The sequence below is a fragment of the Pristiophorus japonicus genome, chromosome 6 (assembly GCF_044704955.1).
Source record: "Pristiophorus japonicus isolate sPriJap1 chromosome 6, sPriJap1.hap1, whole genome shotgun sequence".
In the NCBI taxonomy this organism is placed as follows: domain Eukaryota; kingdom Metazoa; phylum Chordata; class Chondrichthyes; family Pristiophoridae; genus Pristiophorus; species Pristiophorus japonicus.
In genome coordinates this window covers 226416060-226433131 of record NC_091982.1, presented here as the reverse complement: position 1 = coordinate 226433131, position 17072 = coordinate 226416060, and the positions used below count along the sequence as shown (strand labels likewise).

The window sequence follows — 17072 nt, the reverse complement described above, 5'->3', positions numbered from 1 at the left end:
TCTTTTTTTTTTTCAAAAGGGGGCGTTACCAGCCACCCATGCCTGTTTTGGCCATTTAAGCCAGTTTGGACAGCTAATAGTTGCTCCAAACTAACTTAGGCCAGTGTATGTGGCCATTTGTGGCAGCACAGAAAACCCTTGCAGAGAGTTAAGAAATCAGCGCAGGGAGGTACATTCTAAAGCACCAAGCATTAAACAAAGCACAAAAATAAGCATTCAATAATAAATAAAAAATACAAGGAAGCTGAGAGGACCTGCACCTAGCACCAAGACTTACAAAACACTAAACAAAGCACAAAATGTAATATGCAATTAATTAACAAATAAAAATAGAAGGAACCCTAAAGCACCAAGACCAAGTAATAATCAATCAATCAATCAATCAATCAATAACAAATAAAAAATAGAAATCCCACCAAAACACAGCCTGGGGAGGCAGCGGGCCGCCGATGAGGGAGCCCATTCGGTCAGGAATAAGGACGGCACGCTTCGGGCCCCTCCCACACACAGCCTGCAGCACGCACTCTCAGATTCTAGGGGCGAGGAGCTACTGCGCATGCGTGCACACTCTAGCGCGCATGTGCAGAGGTCTTGGCACTATTTTCAGCGCCGGGACCTGGCTCTTCCCCCGAATTCAGTTGCCACACTACGCCACCATGGTGGAGAGGCTGGGGAGCGACCAAACTCGGCCCGAAGATTTTTGGCGCCCTTGGAGTTCTACAAAAGCGGCGCACCTCTGGTGAGTGCACCAGCAATCTGTACTGGCCAAATTTGGGCCCAATGATGTGGCAATTGCCTAGATCATACAGTATATTATGTGCCACTGCACAGGGCAATATAAGTCATTGTTTTAAGAAAAGAGTGGTTATTATAATGAGGGATGGCCAGCCAGAGGAGTGTAAATGTTCTTCTCCTGTCTTTTACAAGGGCACTCTTGATCTGGTGTGATACAGCTTCGTCTTTTACTGGGCTCTGCTCAACCTTGGTACAGACTTCCTTTCTCTGTCTCTACTTAACCTTCCCTAGTCCAGCACTGGCCAACCGTATCTTCTTTGTTACATGTGGCTCTTTGAACGCTTTGTTTAGCTGCCCTGCTTGATGGACACTGTCCCATTGCGAGAGGGGCTGAATAATTAAAGGATGCAATCAGCTACAACAGATCAGAGATTTCCTTCCATTCTGACCTAGATATTTGAGTCAATTCAAATATATTAACTATTTACTGCTGTGCGTGCCGTAAGAATTGGTGCCGTCATCATCTGTGTGCCAACAATGGAGATAACAATCCAAACTTTGATTTCACTTCATGAAAAATAAAGCTTTTAATTTTTTATGATGAATCTGTTTTTAGAAAATGCACTTTCTGTGCTGCTGAATCAGTCCTGAATATTTATGTTGGATTAAGCAGTTTTTTTTGTAGAAGTTTAATATGATAGCATTTAATTTTATGTTTTAACATGCATACAGCCTTGCAAGGTTGCAGAAAATGTAGGTTGTAGCAAGGGAATCTATTTGCAAAATGGTTCTTTTAACTAGATTCTTTTGGAGGAGTTAATGAAGACATTTTTTTAATGATAATTAATGTACAGCAATTGAATTTTAATGTTCATTAAATGAGCTTGGCAGTAAATTCTGCTTTCAGTGATGTGACCTAGAAAACCCAAGGTTCTCCAATCTGCTGTTTTTCCTCAAGGTTTTTCACTGCATTTCTGAGCTAGTCTGTTTTTCCTCCTCTTTCTCATAAGAATTCTCTGTTTGATACAAAGCAGGAACATAACTTGTGTCAACCCGATATCTTAAACCAGTTGAGAATGGCTCTGGAAAAATGATGTAGACAGAAAGTTCTTGTGGTACAAGTGGACGCACTCCTCAAATTGAGAAGCTTTATGGTTTCACCAGATGGATCAAGCGCAACCCTTGATTAAAAACTCTTTTTTTGGAGGAAGGGAACAGGAATCAGATCCGAAATGCAGTTAGTGTAGCAAAAGTGATCACTGAGTTTGTCTTTTGAGGAATTTGGAGACATTGTTGGGAAAATAAGACTTTCCAACCTATGTCCATTCCAAGCTTCATAAGAAGGTCTGGTAATTGGTCATGTTTCTTTGGTTCATTAAGGTTTATTTCATCAAGGTTTATTTCATCAAGCGCAGGCAGCGGAAAGAGCGTGCAGCAAACCAGTCCCACCCACCCTTTCCCTCAACGACTGTCTGCCTGCCCCACCTGTGACAGGGACTGTGGCTCTTGTATTGGACTGTTCAGCCACCTAAGGACCCGTGTTAAGAGTGGAAGCAAGTCTTCCTCAATTCCGAGGGACTGCCTATGATGATGATGATGATGATTATAGTAGGTTTAATTCCTCAAGTTTCAATGGCAGCTGATGAGAAAAAGCCGTATTTTTCTCGAGCATCATTCAGAGATAAAATTTCAAATATCCGTGATAATTGAAAGCCTTGTTTACCATAAACAAGTATAATTTGGAAACAAGCACTCTCAGAATATGGTTTCATTTTTAACTAGCCAGGATTCTATAGTGGACGTGTAATTAAGGATGGATTGCTATGCATTCTGAACTCCTAAACAAATATCAACTGGTTCAGAGGCAGGCAAAGAGCGAAAGGGTGGAAAGCAGGAAAGATTAAATGATACCATTTCTCCTGCCCTCCAACTTATCACAGACCATCCCTTTTGTTCTTTTCTCACCTCCCCCTTTCCCTGCCTCTGCACGCTGAAAACCTGTTACATCTCCAACATTTTCCAGTTCTGATGAAAGATCATTGACCTGAAACCTCTGTTTCTCCCGCCACAGACGCTGCCTGGCCTGCTGAGTATTTCCAGCAGTTTCTGTTTTTATTTCAGATTTGCAATATTTTGTTTTTGTAAAGAGTGGATGAGATGGGCAAGAACAGAGTGGCGAGAGGGAAAGAAAGGTAGGAGAGGTGAATATGAGAGACAAGGAGGGAGGGAATGAGTAAGTGTCGGCGGGGGGGCAGAGAGCGAGAGAGAAAGGAAGGGAGAGTTATGAGAGAGTGGGCGAATGAAAAGTCAAGACAAAATGACTGAGTGAGAGAAAGAGATTGTGAGACAGAGGAACTACAACAACAACTTGTATTTATATAGCGCCTTTAACGCAGTGAAACACCCCAAGGCACTTTATGATGAGATAAAAAAATTGACACCAAGCCGCATAAGTAGAAATTAGCGCAGGTGACCAAAAAGCTTGGTCAAAGAGGTAGGTTTTAAGGAGCGTCTTGAAGGAGGAAAGCGAGGTAGAGAGGTGGAGAGGTTTAGGCAGGGAGTTCCAGAGCTTGGGGCCCAGGCAACAAAAGGCACGGCCGCCAATGGTTGAGCGATTATAATCAGGGATGCTCAAGAGGGCAGAATTAGAGGAGCGCAGACATCTCGGAGGGTTGGGGGGCTGGAGGAGATTACAGAGATAGGGAGGGGCAAGGCCATGGAGAGATTTGAAAATAAGAATGAGAATTTTGAAATTGAGGCATTGCTTAACTGGAAGCCAAGTAGGTCAGCGACCACATGGGGTGATGGGTGAATGGGACTTGGTGCGAGGCACCCGAGTTTTGGATCACCTCTAGTTTACGTAGGGTAGAATGTGGGAGACCAGCCTGGAGTGCGTTGAATAGTCAGAACTAGGAGAGAAAGAAGAGGAATTGGTATAATCCAGACTTCTAGTAAATTGCTGTAAATAACGTATATCAAAAGTCATATTCATGGGCTAAGTTTCAAAATATCTTGCATGGTATACTTGCTTTTGAGTGAGTATCAGTTAAAATATTAGTATACATTATATTAAAATCTTGCAGATTTGTCAATTATTTTATTGATCTTAGGATATGGCCAATGTTGGCAAGCCAGTAATTATTGTCCATCCTGGGGGTATTAAGAGTCAACCACCTAGTGTGAGGTTGGAGTCACATGTGGGCCAGACTGGGTAGGGGTGTCAGGATCCCTTTCCTGAAGAACATTAGTAAACCAGTTAGGTCTTACACCAAAGTGTCACCTTACATGGTCATTTGCTTGTGTTGGCCCACAGATTACCAGAATTATTGATTTCAATTTCGCAACTTGCCGTGGTGGCATTATGATCTCATAATCTCTGGCTTGTTAGTCCAGTAACATAACTACTAGGTCACCATAACCATAACTACTAGGCTACCATAATTACTAGGCCACCATAACCATAACTACTAGGCCACCATAACCATAACTACTAGGCTACCATAACCAATCAATTACTTTTTCTGACTCTCGAGCTGCGAAAGGTTGGCCACTCCTATATTAACAGTTGTCCCATGGCATTGCTCATGGTGAGTTAGCGGGTACATTGGCTGGAATTTTCTAGGGTGGTAGCGGCACGAATCTGCTCCCTTCTCGCTCCCATGCGCCTTTCCCCCAGGCGTATGTGTCGTCGTGGAGCCGACCCGACCGGCAGGTGACCCAATTGAAATCACTATCAAGTAGTTTACGGGCACTTTTGAGCCTTTTTTTACTTACTTTTTAAATTTCCCTAAATGGTCACGGGATTCACGCCGCTCGGTAACCACGCCTGTCACCCTGAGGCGGGAGTTCTGTGGCCATTACTCCATCTGATTATTTGACAGCATCAAATGTACAGTAAAAGCTCCCACCTGATAGATGATCTCTTTCCTCAGGCAGAAGCTGTTGCTCACTCCATTTCCAGCAGACTATACTGGCTGCAAGTGTTTCCAGCAAAGTCTCCATCAGTGTCTCACCATTAACAGAATGCTTCGGTCATCTGTACTTCACCTGCCATCTATTCCATCAGCATGGGTGCTGTGTATACTGTCTCACCTTGGTCTACCGAATCGGACCATGATGAACCCCAACAGCATCAGGCTGTGACACTATGGGCCAGGTTGGCACTACCCCACCCCACACCATAAAGCATCCCTACAATGACCAAGCCGTTCCTTTCACATTCCGCACCATTGCAGGGGGTACCGTTATGTCTCACCATTCACTGCAACTCACTAAACCACTTCCAAAGATGCTCACAAATATGTCCAAGACCAGAAAGTGTTGAAAATAAAGATTTTTATGTTTGACACCATATTAACAGAAACTTTACATAAACATGGGATAAAACACCCAAGTGCCTACCCTTGTGTGTTGTTAGTTGGTATGCTTGCACTAGGGTGAGTGTGAGGGGTGGCTAGTGAGATGGGGATGTGATAATCCATGTAGATAGAGAGACAGTGATGGATGGAGGTGCAAGGTGAGTTGGTGTGAGTGAGGATGTGCAGGAGTAGGGTAGGGAAGGCAGAGTGATGAGGATGTGATGAGAGGCACAGCAGGATGCAGTTGAGTGTGGCTTTGTACTAACGTTTCCTGATCTAATGAGATCATTCATAGGTTTGCGGCACTGCACCCAGGTCCTCCTGACCACATCCCTGCTTGTGACCTCCTCTGCAATCTCTAACCAGGCTGTTTTGGTCTCCTGGGGAGGTCCATTTCCGCCCATCGGAAGGGAAGAGGACCTCCCTGCGTGCTCTGACTCCCTCCATAAGCAGATGGAGGGAGTCATTATAGAACCTGAGTACAGCCCTCTGCCTCTGTGCAGTGCTTGTCAGTGTTTGCAGCACTCCAAATGCTTCTTCTCTCTTGTTAGTCAGTCCCTCGGAGTCGAGAATGACTTGCACTGTAACGTGAGTGCTAAAGTGGCTGCTGAGTCCAATGCGGGATCTACAGACTCTGTCACAGGTGGGGGGGGCAGGTGGTGGTTGGAGGGAGGGACGGGTGGGTGGGGTACTTGGTTTGTCATGCGCTCCTTCCGCTGTTTGTACTTGGCTGCCGTTACTCCCGACGAAGAGACTCGAAGTGTTCGGCACCTTCCCGAAGGCTTCTTCTCCACTTTGAGCGATCTTGGGCCAGGGATTCCCAAGAGTCGGTGAGGATGTTACATTTTTTCAGGGATGCTTTGAGGCTGTGCTTGGAACGTTTTCTCTGCCCTCCTGGGGCTCACTTGTCATGACAGAGCTCAGAGTAGAGTGCCTGTTTCAGGAGCCTTGTATCAGTCTATGTGGCCCGTCCATCAGAGCTGATTGAGCGTGATCAATGCTTTGATGCTGGCCTGAGAGGGAACACTGACGTTGGTGCGCCTATCCTGCCAATGGATTTGCAGAATTTTGCGGAGGCAACTTTGGTGGTACTTCTCCAGTGCTTTGAGGTGTCTACTGTACATTGTCCAATGCTGCAGTGCACTGGTTAACCTTCAATTGTAATGTGGCCATGGTCCCTTTAAAGATCCCGGCTGAAAACGCATCATGAATGACATCACCAGACCCACTCTATCTCATTGGGCTGGGCAGGCTTAATAGGCCCCATTAAGGTAAGTTCATTTTCAACAGTGGGATGGAGCCAACAGCGGGGCCATGGACACCGCCCACACCAGATAGGCTAAATTCCAGCCCTTGCTTTGTAGTTATAGAAGTGTTATAAATGGTCGAACATTTCTATCTTTATAAAATGATGCACCTTCCAAATCACCGTGAACGTGCTGTGGGCTACACTAGTATACGAGTAATGTCTACCTTGTTCTGTAGTTTAGTTCCACTCCAGTAGGGAGCTTGTTGACTGTGAGGTGGAGCATGGATCAGAGACATGGACAATGTACAGTAGATGTAATTGGCATCACAGAGACATGGCTCCAGGGTGACCAAGGCTGGGAGCTCAACATCCAGGAGTATTCACATTTAAGAAAGATAGACAGAAAGGAAAAGTAGGTGGGTGGCGTTGCTGGAAATTAATGCATTAGTAAGGAAGGACATTGGCTTGGATGATGTTCAATCGGTATGGGTGGAGCTACGGAATACCAAAGGACAGAAAATGCTGGTGGGAGTTGTGTACAGACCACCAAACAGTAGTAGTGAGGTTGGGGACAGCATCAAACAAGAAATAAGGGATCTGTGCAATAAAGGTACAGCATTATCATGGGCGACTATAATTTATATATAGATTGGGCTAACCAAACCAATAGCAATGCGGTGGTGTAGGATTTCCTGGAGTGTATTAGCGATGGTTTTCTTGACCAATATGTCGAAGAACCAACCAGAGAACTGGCCATCCTAGACTGGGTGATGTGTAATGAGAAGGGACTAATTAGCAGTCTTGTTGTGCGAGGCCCCTTGGGGAAGAATGACCATAATATGGTAGAATTCTTTATTAAGATGGAGAGTGACACAGTTAATTCAGAAATAAAGGTCCTGAACTTAAGGAAAGCTAACTTCGACGGCATGAGGCATGAATTGGCCAAAATAGACTGGCAAAGGATACATAAAGGGTTGACGGTGGATAGGCAATGGCAAACATTTATAGATCACATGGATGAACTTCAACAAGTGGACATCCCTGTCTGGAGTAAAAACAAAACAGGAAAGGTGGCTCAACTGTGGCTAACAAGGGAAATTAAGGATAGTGTTAGATCCAAGGAAGAGGCATATAAATTGGCCAGAAAAAGCAGTAAATCTGAGGACTGGGAGAAATTTAGAATTCAGCAGAGGAGGACAAAGGGTTTAATTAGGAGGGGGAAAATAGAGTACGAGAGGAAGCTCGCCGGGAACATAAAAACCGACTGCAAAAGCTTCTATAGATATGTGAAGAGGAAAAGATTAGTGAAGACAAACGTAGGTCCCTTGCAGTCGGACTCAGGTGAAATTATAATGGGGAACAAAGAAATGGCAGACCAATTGAACAAATACTTTGGTTCTGGCTTCACGAAGGAAGACACATAACCTTTCGGAGGTACTGGGGGATCGAGGGTCTAGTGATAAGGAGGAACTGAAGGATATCCTTTTTAGGCGGGAAATTATGTTGGGGAAATTGATGGGATTGAAGGCTGATAAATCCCCAGGGCCTGATTGTCTGCATCCCAGAGTACTTAAGGAAGTGGCCCTAGAAATAGTGGATACATTGGTGATCATTTTCCAACAGTCCATCGACTCTGGAGCAGTTCCTATGGACTGGAGGGTAGCTAATGTAACACCACTTTTTAAAAAAGGAGGGAGAGAGAAAACAGGTAATTATAGACCGGTTAGCCTGACATCAGTAGTGGGGAAAATGTTGGAATCAATCATTAAGGATGAAGTAGCAGCGCATTTGCAGAGCAGTGACAGGATTGGTCCAAGTCAGCATGGATTTATGAAAGGGAAATCATGCTTGACAAATCTTCTGGAATTTTTTGAGGATGTAACCAGTAGAGTGGACAAGGGAGAACCAGTAGATGTGGTGTATTTGGACTTTCAAAAGGCCTTTGACAAGGTCCCACATAAGAGATTGGAGTGCAAAATCAAAGCACATGGTATTGGGGGTAATGTACTGACGTGGATAGAGAATTGGTTGGCAGACAGCAAGCAGAGAGTCGGGATAAATGGGTCCTTTTCGGAATGGGAGGCAGTGACTAGTGGAGTGCCGCAGGGATCAGTGCTGGGACCCCAGCTCTTTACAATATATATTAATGATTTGGATGAAGGAATTGAGTGTAATATCTCCAAGTTTGCAGATGACACTAAACTGGGTGGCGATGTGAGCTGCAAGGAGGATTGCTAAGAGGCTGCAGAGTGATTTGGACAGGTTAGGTGAGTGGACAAATGCATGGCAGATGCAGTATAATGTGGATAAATGTGAGGTTATCCACTTTGGTGGCAAAAACACGAAGGCAGAATATTATCTGAATGGCGGCAAGTTAGGAAAAGGGGAGGTGCAACGAGACCTGGGTGTCATGGTTCATCAGTCATTGAAAGTTGGCATGCAGGTGCAGCAGGCGGTGAAGAAGGAAAATGGCATGTTGGCCTTCATAGCTAGGGGATTTGAGTATAGGAGCAGAGGGATCTTACTGTAGTTGTACAGGGCCTAGGTGAGGCCTCAACTGGAATATTGTGTTCTGTTTTGGTCTCCTAATCTGAGAAAGGATGTTCTTGCTATAGAGGGAGTGCAGCGAAGGTTCACCAGACTGATTCCAGGGATCGCTGGACTGACATATGAGGAGAGACTGGATCAACTGGGTCTTTATACACTGGAGTTTAGAAGGATGAGATGGGATCTCATAGAAATGTATAAGATTCTGACGGGACGGGACAGGTTAGATGCGGGAAGAATGTTCCCGATGTTGGGGAAGTCCAGAACCAGGGGCACAGTCTTAGGATAAGGGGTAGGCCATTTAGTGCTGAGATGAGGAGAAACTTCTTCACTCAGTGAGTTGTTAACCTGTGGAATTCCCTACCGCAGAGAGTTGTTGATGCCAGTTCATTGGATATATTCAAGATGGTGTTAGATATGGCCCTTGCGGCTAAAGGGATCAAGGGGTATGGAGAGAAAGCAGGAAAGGGGGTACTGAGGTGAATGATCAGCCATGATCTTATTGAATTGCGGTGCAGGCTCAAAGGACCGAATGGCCTACTCCTGCACCTATTTTCTATGTTTCTATGTTTCTATGACACCTCAAGTCACTGGAGAAGTACCACCAACAATGTCTCCACAAGATCCTGCAAATCCCCTGGAAGGACAGGTGCACCAACATCAGTGTCCTCGTCCAGGCTTACATTCCCAGCATCGAAGCACTGACCACACTCGATCAGCTTCGCTGGGCAGGCCACGTAGTCGGCATGCCAGACACGAGATTCCCAAAGCAAGTGCTCTCTTTGGAGCTCCTTCACGGCAAACGAGCCAAAGGTAGGCAGCGGAAATGTTACAAGGACATAGAAACATAGAAACATAGAAAATAGGTGCAGGAGTAGGCCATTCGGTCCTTCGAGCCTGCACCACCATTCAACCAGATCATGGCTGATCATTCACCTTTCCTGCTTTCTCTCCATACCCCTTGATCCCTTTAGCCGTAAGGGCCATATCTAACTCCCTCTTGAATATATCCAACGAACTGGCATCAACAACTCTCTGCGGTCGGGAATTCCACAGGTTAACAACTTTCAGAGTGAAGAAGTATTTCCTCATCTCAGTCCTAAATGGCATACACCTTATCCTTCGACTATGTCCCTTGGTTCTGAACTTCCCCAACATCAGGAACATTCTTCCTGCATCTAACCTGTCCAGTCCCATCAGAATTTTATATGTTTCTATGAGATCCCTCTCATCCTTCTAAACTCCAGTGAATACAGGCCCAGTCGATCCAGTCTCCCCTCATATGTCAGTTCTGCCATTCCGGGAATCAGTCTGGTGAATCTTCGCTGCAGTCCCTCAATAGCAACAACGTCCTTCCTAAAGTTAGGAGACCAAAACTGAACACAATATTCCAGGTGAGGCCTCAATAAGGCCCTGTACAACTGCAGTAAGACTTCCCTACTCCTATGCTCAAATCCTCTAGCTATGAAGGCCAACATACCATTTGCCTTTTTCACCTGTTGTACCTGCATGCCAACTTTCAATGACTGATGTACCATGACACCCAGGTCTCGTTGCATCTCCCCTTTTCCTAATCTGCCGCCATTCAGATAATATTCTGCCTTCATGTTTTTGTCACCAAAGTGGATAACCTCACATTTATCCACATTATACTTCATCTGCCCTGCATTTGCCCATTCTCAAGGACAGGACACCCTCAAAGCCTCCCTGATAAAGTGCAACATCCCCACTGACACCTGGGAGTCCCTGGCAGAAGACCGCCCATGTGGAGAAAGTGCATCCGGAAGGGCGTTAAGTTCTTCGAATCTCAACGCAAAGTGCATGAAGAGGCCAAGCGCAGGCAGCGGAAGGAGCGCGGGGCAAACCAGCCCCACCCACCCCTTCCTTCGATGAATGCCTATCCCACCTGTGACATGGTCTATGGCTCTCATATCGAACTGTTCAGCCACCAAAGAACTCACGTCAGGAGTGGAAGCAAGTCTTCCTCGATTCCGAGGGACTGCCTATGATGATGATCTTGTAGAGCAATGTTCTACACAACATTTTATGTTATAACAAGTTGATGTTTTGGGATGTTGCTCTTGAAGAGAAATATTGTTCCTTTCTTCCTTCAGCTCTTTCACTGCTTTTTCACTATCAATTTATTTCTGATTGTCATTCACTCTTTTATTCTCTGTGTATGCCTCTCAGACAGTTTGTTCATTGTCATGTCTATCTCTGTGTGCAACTCATTTTCTCACTTCTGTAGAACTCTCTGACACTCAGTGTCCTCTACCTTTTGTATATCTCCCAAAGTCTCAGTATGACATTATACATATTCTTTTACTAACCAAGAAAAGTCTGATGCACTGCCTTAATTAAAGACTAAGGTATGCCAGAAGGTGACAGACATTATATACCAAGCAGCTGGCAAGTGTGACAAAATAAGGAGATTATTCAGCCAAATCAGATTAATCCTTTAATTATTATTTTATGTCTGTCAATTGTTCTCCCATGAGAGAGAACATTGAGCCAGAATTTTCTGTCAAAATAAGTGAGTCTAACGACGCTCACCATTATTCGCAAATCGCACTGCAACTTCAGGCGAGGTTAAACGTGGAAATGCGGAAGTTGCTGTCTGAGATGCATCACTGCACTGACCATACGAATGTCCCTTTTGTGGTTTATGATGTAATCTTAATCTCTCATCTGAATTAGTTTCAGCATATGCACAGTGTATACCACTTTCTACATATCATTTTCATCATGTGTTCCCTGTGTAACCAATACATAATACTCTGATCTTTATAACTTGTATGTCAGGTACACTATTCTTAGGTTACATTAATCCCCTGCAGCCTACACTGAAATAAACCATGAGGCTTCTCTCTGTGGATTTCTTTATTTCCGCTCTTGGCCCACTCTTGTAATCTCAATCTCAATCTCTCTCTCTCTCTCTCTCTCTGCACTCTGATGTAGCTGCCCTCTTCCCATTTTCCCCTCTCTGTCCCACTCTTGTACCTTGGCCCTCCACGACCAATGCACCACTATTTTCCAAATAACTCTTTTTAAATGAAATGCAATGGATGCCAGAAACGGTAGGAACCCAAGACCACGCTCTTTCTCCCAGGTATAAAAAATAAAGTTCTCCCTCATAGAAGAACAGTTAACGGGTCATTAAAAAATGAATTACTGAATTAATTTAACTTGGCCTAATAATTTATGTTAATTGTATTCCCACTCTGCATTTAGGTGAGTGGGGCCCTTCAATGAATGTTCTGCGGGGTGAATCACGCAGGCAGCAGAGCCCGAATCACCACTAAACTTCAATTAGAAATTTGGCCGGCCTCCACATTCACAGTTTAAGATATATGTGCCAACATGTACTCTGCGGCAGCTTGCAAACAAAAGGGTTCAAGACCATAATTCATTAAATTTGCAGCTGTTGGTTTTCAGGGCCAAGCTTCAACACAAATGCAATTAAAACTCAGATCCACGACGATATAAATGAAACACAAAAGCTTAGGTCTACCCACCCCTAACCTTGGGTCTCACTTCCCTTTACCTAGTTTCTCTCAGTTAATTGGTAAATGTGTTAAAAGAGGTGGGGCTTGAAATTCATCTTGGGCAGTATCAAATCATGTACCCGTTATACGCCCCTCCCAATATAAATTCCGTTGACTTCAATAGCACTTAATAGCGGGCGGGGAGTATACTGGGAGTACACAATAGCGGGCGGGAAGTATACTGGGAGTATGCAATACTGGGCGGGGAGTATACTGGGAGTATGCAATAGCGGGCAGGGTGTATACTGCGAGTACACAAATAGCGGGCAGGGAGTATACTGAGAGTACACCATAGCAGGCAGGGAGTATACTGGGAGTACACAATATCAGGCGAGACGTATAATGCGAGTACACAAATAGCGGACGGGGAGTATACTGAGAGTACACAATAGTGGGCAGAGAATATACTGGGAGTACACAATAGCGAGCGGGGAGCATACTGGGAGTACACAATACTGGACAGGGAGTATACTGCGAGTACACAATAGTGGGCGGGGAGTATACTGCGAGTACACAATAGTGGGCGGAGAGTATACTGTGAGTACACAATAGTGGGCAGGGAGTAAATTGAGAGTAACAATAGTGGGTGGGGAGTATACTGGCAGTACACAATAGTGGGTGGGGAATATACTGTGAGTACACAATAGCGGGCGGGGAGTATACTGAGAGTACACAATAGTGGGTGGGGAGTATACTGGCAGTATACAATAGCGGGCAGGGAATATACTGGGCATACACTTTTTGCGCTCTCTGCTGCCAGTGGGCGAGGCTCTCCATCAGACTCGTAAAATTAACCTTTTTATCTTTCAAAATGCGCTGTGTCCTCACTGGGTGTGTTGTGAGATTGGTGCTTATTGTGCCTGTCACATATTTGCACCATGAGGCAGCCTTATTAGAGACTGTTGGAATCGATAGCCTGCCGATGAACACGGAGTATCCATCACCACCTGTTTACTAACAGTAAAACAGTCAAGTGCCTTTGTGATTATTAATAATTACCAAATCGTTCAATAAGGTACTCATGTAAGTTAATTGCTTTGCATTTTCATTCATGGGTAGAATTCAGGGCCCTATGTTTGGACATAGGAACAGGAGTAGGCCATTCATCCCCCTTCGAGACTGTTCTGCCATTCAGTTATATCATGGCTGATCTGAATCTCAATTCCATCTACCCACCGTGATTGTGTAACCCTTAACACCCTTACCTCACAAAAAAAATCTTTCGATCTCTGTTTTGACTGAGCTTCAACAGCTTTTTGGGGGAGAGAGTTCCAGATTTCAACAGACTTTGTGGGTGCAAAGACATTTTGGTCAGTATTAAATGCATTCAGTTACAGCTGAGCTATTCATAAGGATTCCCCTGTGCTGCGTTCTAATTTAATGACAATGGTAAGTTAAGTTACCACTGGTTTTATGAAAGGGAAATCATGTTTGACAAATCTGCTGGAGTTCTTTGAGAATGTAATGAGCAGGGTGGATAAGGGGGATCCAGTGGATGTGGTGTATTTGGATTTCCAGAAGGCATTCGATAAGGTACCACATAAAAGGTTACTACACAGGATAAAAGTTCATGGGGTTGAGGGTAATATATTAGCATGGATAGAGGATTGGCTTAACTAACAGAAAACAGAGAGTTGGGATAAACGGGTCATTTTCTGGTTGGCAAACCGTAATTAGTGGGGTGCCACAGGGATCGGTGCTGGGGCCTCAACTATTTACAATCTATATTAATGACTTGGATGAAGGGACCGTGTGTAATGTAGCCAAGTTTGCTGATGATACAAAGATGGGTGGGAAAGCAAAGTGTGAGGAGGACACACAAAATCAGCAAAGGGATATAGACAGGCTGAGTGAGTGGGCAAACATTTGGCAGATGGAGTATAATGTGGGAAAGTGTGAGGTTATCCACCTTGGCAGGAAAGATAAAAAAGCAAATGATTATTTAAATGGAGAGAGTTTACAAAATGTTGCAGTACAGAGGGACCTGGGGTTCTTGTGCATGAAACACAAAAAGTTAGTATGCAGGTACAGCAAGTAATCAGGAAGGCAAATGGAATGTTGGCCTTTATTGCAAGGGGGATAGAGTATAAAAGCAGAGACATCCTGCTACAACTCTACAGGGTATTCGTGAGGTTGATTTCGGAGATGAGGGGGTTGACTTATGAAGATAGGTTGAGTAGGTTGGGCCTGTATTCATTGGAGTTCAGAAGGATGAGAGATGATCTTATCGATACATATAAGATCATGAGGAGGCTCGACAAGGTGGATGCAGAGGGGATATTTCCACTCATAGGGGAAACTAGAACTAGGGGCCACCCATTTAAAACTAAGATGAGGAGGAATTTCTTATCTGAGAGGGTTGTAAATCTGTGGAATTCTGTGCCCCAGAGAGCTGTGGAGGCCGGGTCATTGAATATATTTAAGGTGGAGATAGATTTTTGAGTGATAAGGGGTTATGGGGAGTGGGCAGGGAAGTGGAGCTGAGTCCACGATCAGATCAGCCAGAATGGCGGAGCAGGCTCAAGGGGCCTTATGGCCTACTCCTCTTCCTATTTCTTATGTTGTTAAGTTGGCCCAAATATTCAGCCTCAGCACTAATCACAGTTAAATTCCTAATTGAGCCAGAAGTGAAACACTTGACCATTGCAGGTAAATTCAATGATGCAACTGATCCGAAAATGTCAATTGCAGGTAAAGAAAATTGGGGAAACTCAGATTTATCAAACGGGGAGGTAGTCCATGTGAAGGATAGACAGGATAGCCAGGACTGGTGCCAGTTTGGGAATGGAATTAAATCCATAAAGTATGGAGTCCTGATGACAACAACAACAATTTGCATTTATATAGTGCCTTCAACATAGTAAAATGTCCCCCGGATCTTCACAGGAGTGTAATTAGATAAGAATTGTAAGAGTATAGTATTAGGCAGTCCTTCGTATCGAGGATGACTTGCTTCCACACCAAAAAGAGATGAGTTCACAGGTGTCTCAATGAGGGACCTTACAATCCAGGTCTCGAACTACATACTGAAGGGTGGAAGATGCCTGTGCGTGGATTCTTTCAACGTGGGGTGGCCGTTGCACACCAGCCACCACATGGGCTTGACAGAGCTAGGTCTTGATCCAGTGGCAAGGGTTAACCCAGAAGACTGGAGACCAAGCTCTGCTGCACGGACCTAGTGTGCACGCATGCTCCTACTATCCATAGATCGCAGTGTGGGTTTGCCCGTGCTGCCCCTAGGCCCCTAGACCTCTTCTGGGCCCCGAACCCTCGCCTCTCCTGGGCCCTGATCACGACGCTCCTGGGCCCCGATCTCTCACCGCTCCTCCGCCCCGATCAGTAACAGGACATCAATTAGTCTGCTCTTATCTTGGAGACACCAAATATTTGATATTTGAATTGTAAGAACAACAGTGCCAGCTTGCAGGAAATGTGAATGGTACCGTTCCTGCACAGCGTGCCTCAGTGCTGCTTCACCCCCAAAATTGCTGAAATTCACCACCGCATTCTGAAGCAGTACCTTGAGCCTCCGGACATATTTTGTGCTGTCAAACATGGTGCCATATTATGAGGGGGTCAACGATGCATTCTGAGGCTTTACCCATTGCTTTGAGATGGAGGTTCTTGCTGTGATCTGTGGCAGTGCTCTGATGCAGCCGCTATGTTCAGACTGCAAGCTGTGTGCACTGAGCTGTTATTCCCAGCTGAGAACTTGCTAACATTGTTTCTTCAGAGAGAATAACAAATACCTGCCTCTTAATTTAATGAATTTTAATCCGGTCAATGACTAGTTTCTGCAATCAAGATTCTCAGTCGAATGATAGGGAAATGTAAACTGGGAGACAAAGAATATTCAGTCAAATGTTACAACCTCCTGTTGGAAGATTTAATAACCAGCTTCTCATTAGCAATTCTATTATTTTCTTCCTACATGCTGTACTCAAATATACTGGTTTGAATGCAAAGAGCATGCTCTGAGCTACAAGCTGTCAACTGTGCTTGTTACACTAGTGGATAGCTAGGAATTAATTTGATACTTTGTGGAAATGGCCGAGGAGCCCCGGCTGTTCAGAAAGTGCCCATTCCAGGCACAATGGGCTCTTGTCATTGCACAGTCTGTTACAGCAAACCTCATCCTACAGAAACCACACTATAATTTGTGAGGAAATTGAAGCTTATGATGAGATGAACTCTTTGATGATCCTGTGTTTGCCATACCATCCACCATTCGCATGTTAGGTATGACTCTGACAGATAATAAGTCGCTCTCCCTTCTCCCGGTCACTAGTGATATCTCATTCCAATAGGTCACGGTGGCAGTCCAGGTTTGCCGATATGCGAAGCGCCACAATAAATCTTGGGCTTACCCTTGTGAACGACTGAGGGCGAGCTTGCTGCAGGATGGCAGTAGAACAGGTGCTTGGGTTCCTAAATGATAAAATGGTGGCCGAGGTGCGATTCTGGAGAGGGGATAGAATTGAGAGAGTTTGCATCTTTGGCATGAAGATCAAAGAAACGGATTTGATTGCAAACTGCTTAAATATCAGTTCCTCTTATTTTTAGACCAAAACTAGAAGCTCTCATTCCACATCAACAGGGCGGAATTAAGGGTTTGATGGGCTTGGGCTAACTAATCTA

At 44.7% G+C, this 17072-nt stretch overlaps 1 protein-coding gene across 1 annotated transcript in view; it reads left to right on the top strand.

Moving 5' to 3' along the window:
- The window catches only part of LOC139265983 (sodium/hydrogen exchanger 9-like), a 571812-nt gene that overhangs the window by 363514 nt on the left and 191226 nt on the right, over positions 1-17072 (top strand). The gene's annotated exons all lie outside the window — the stretch shown is intronic.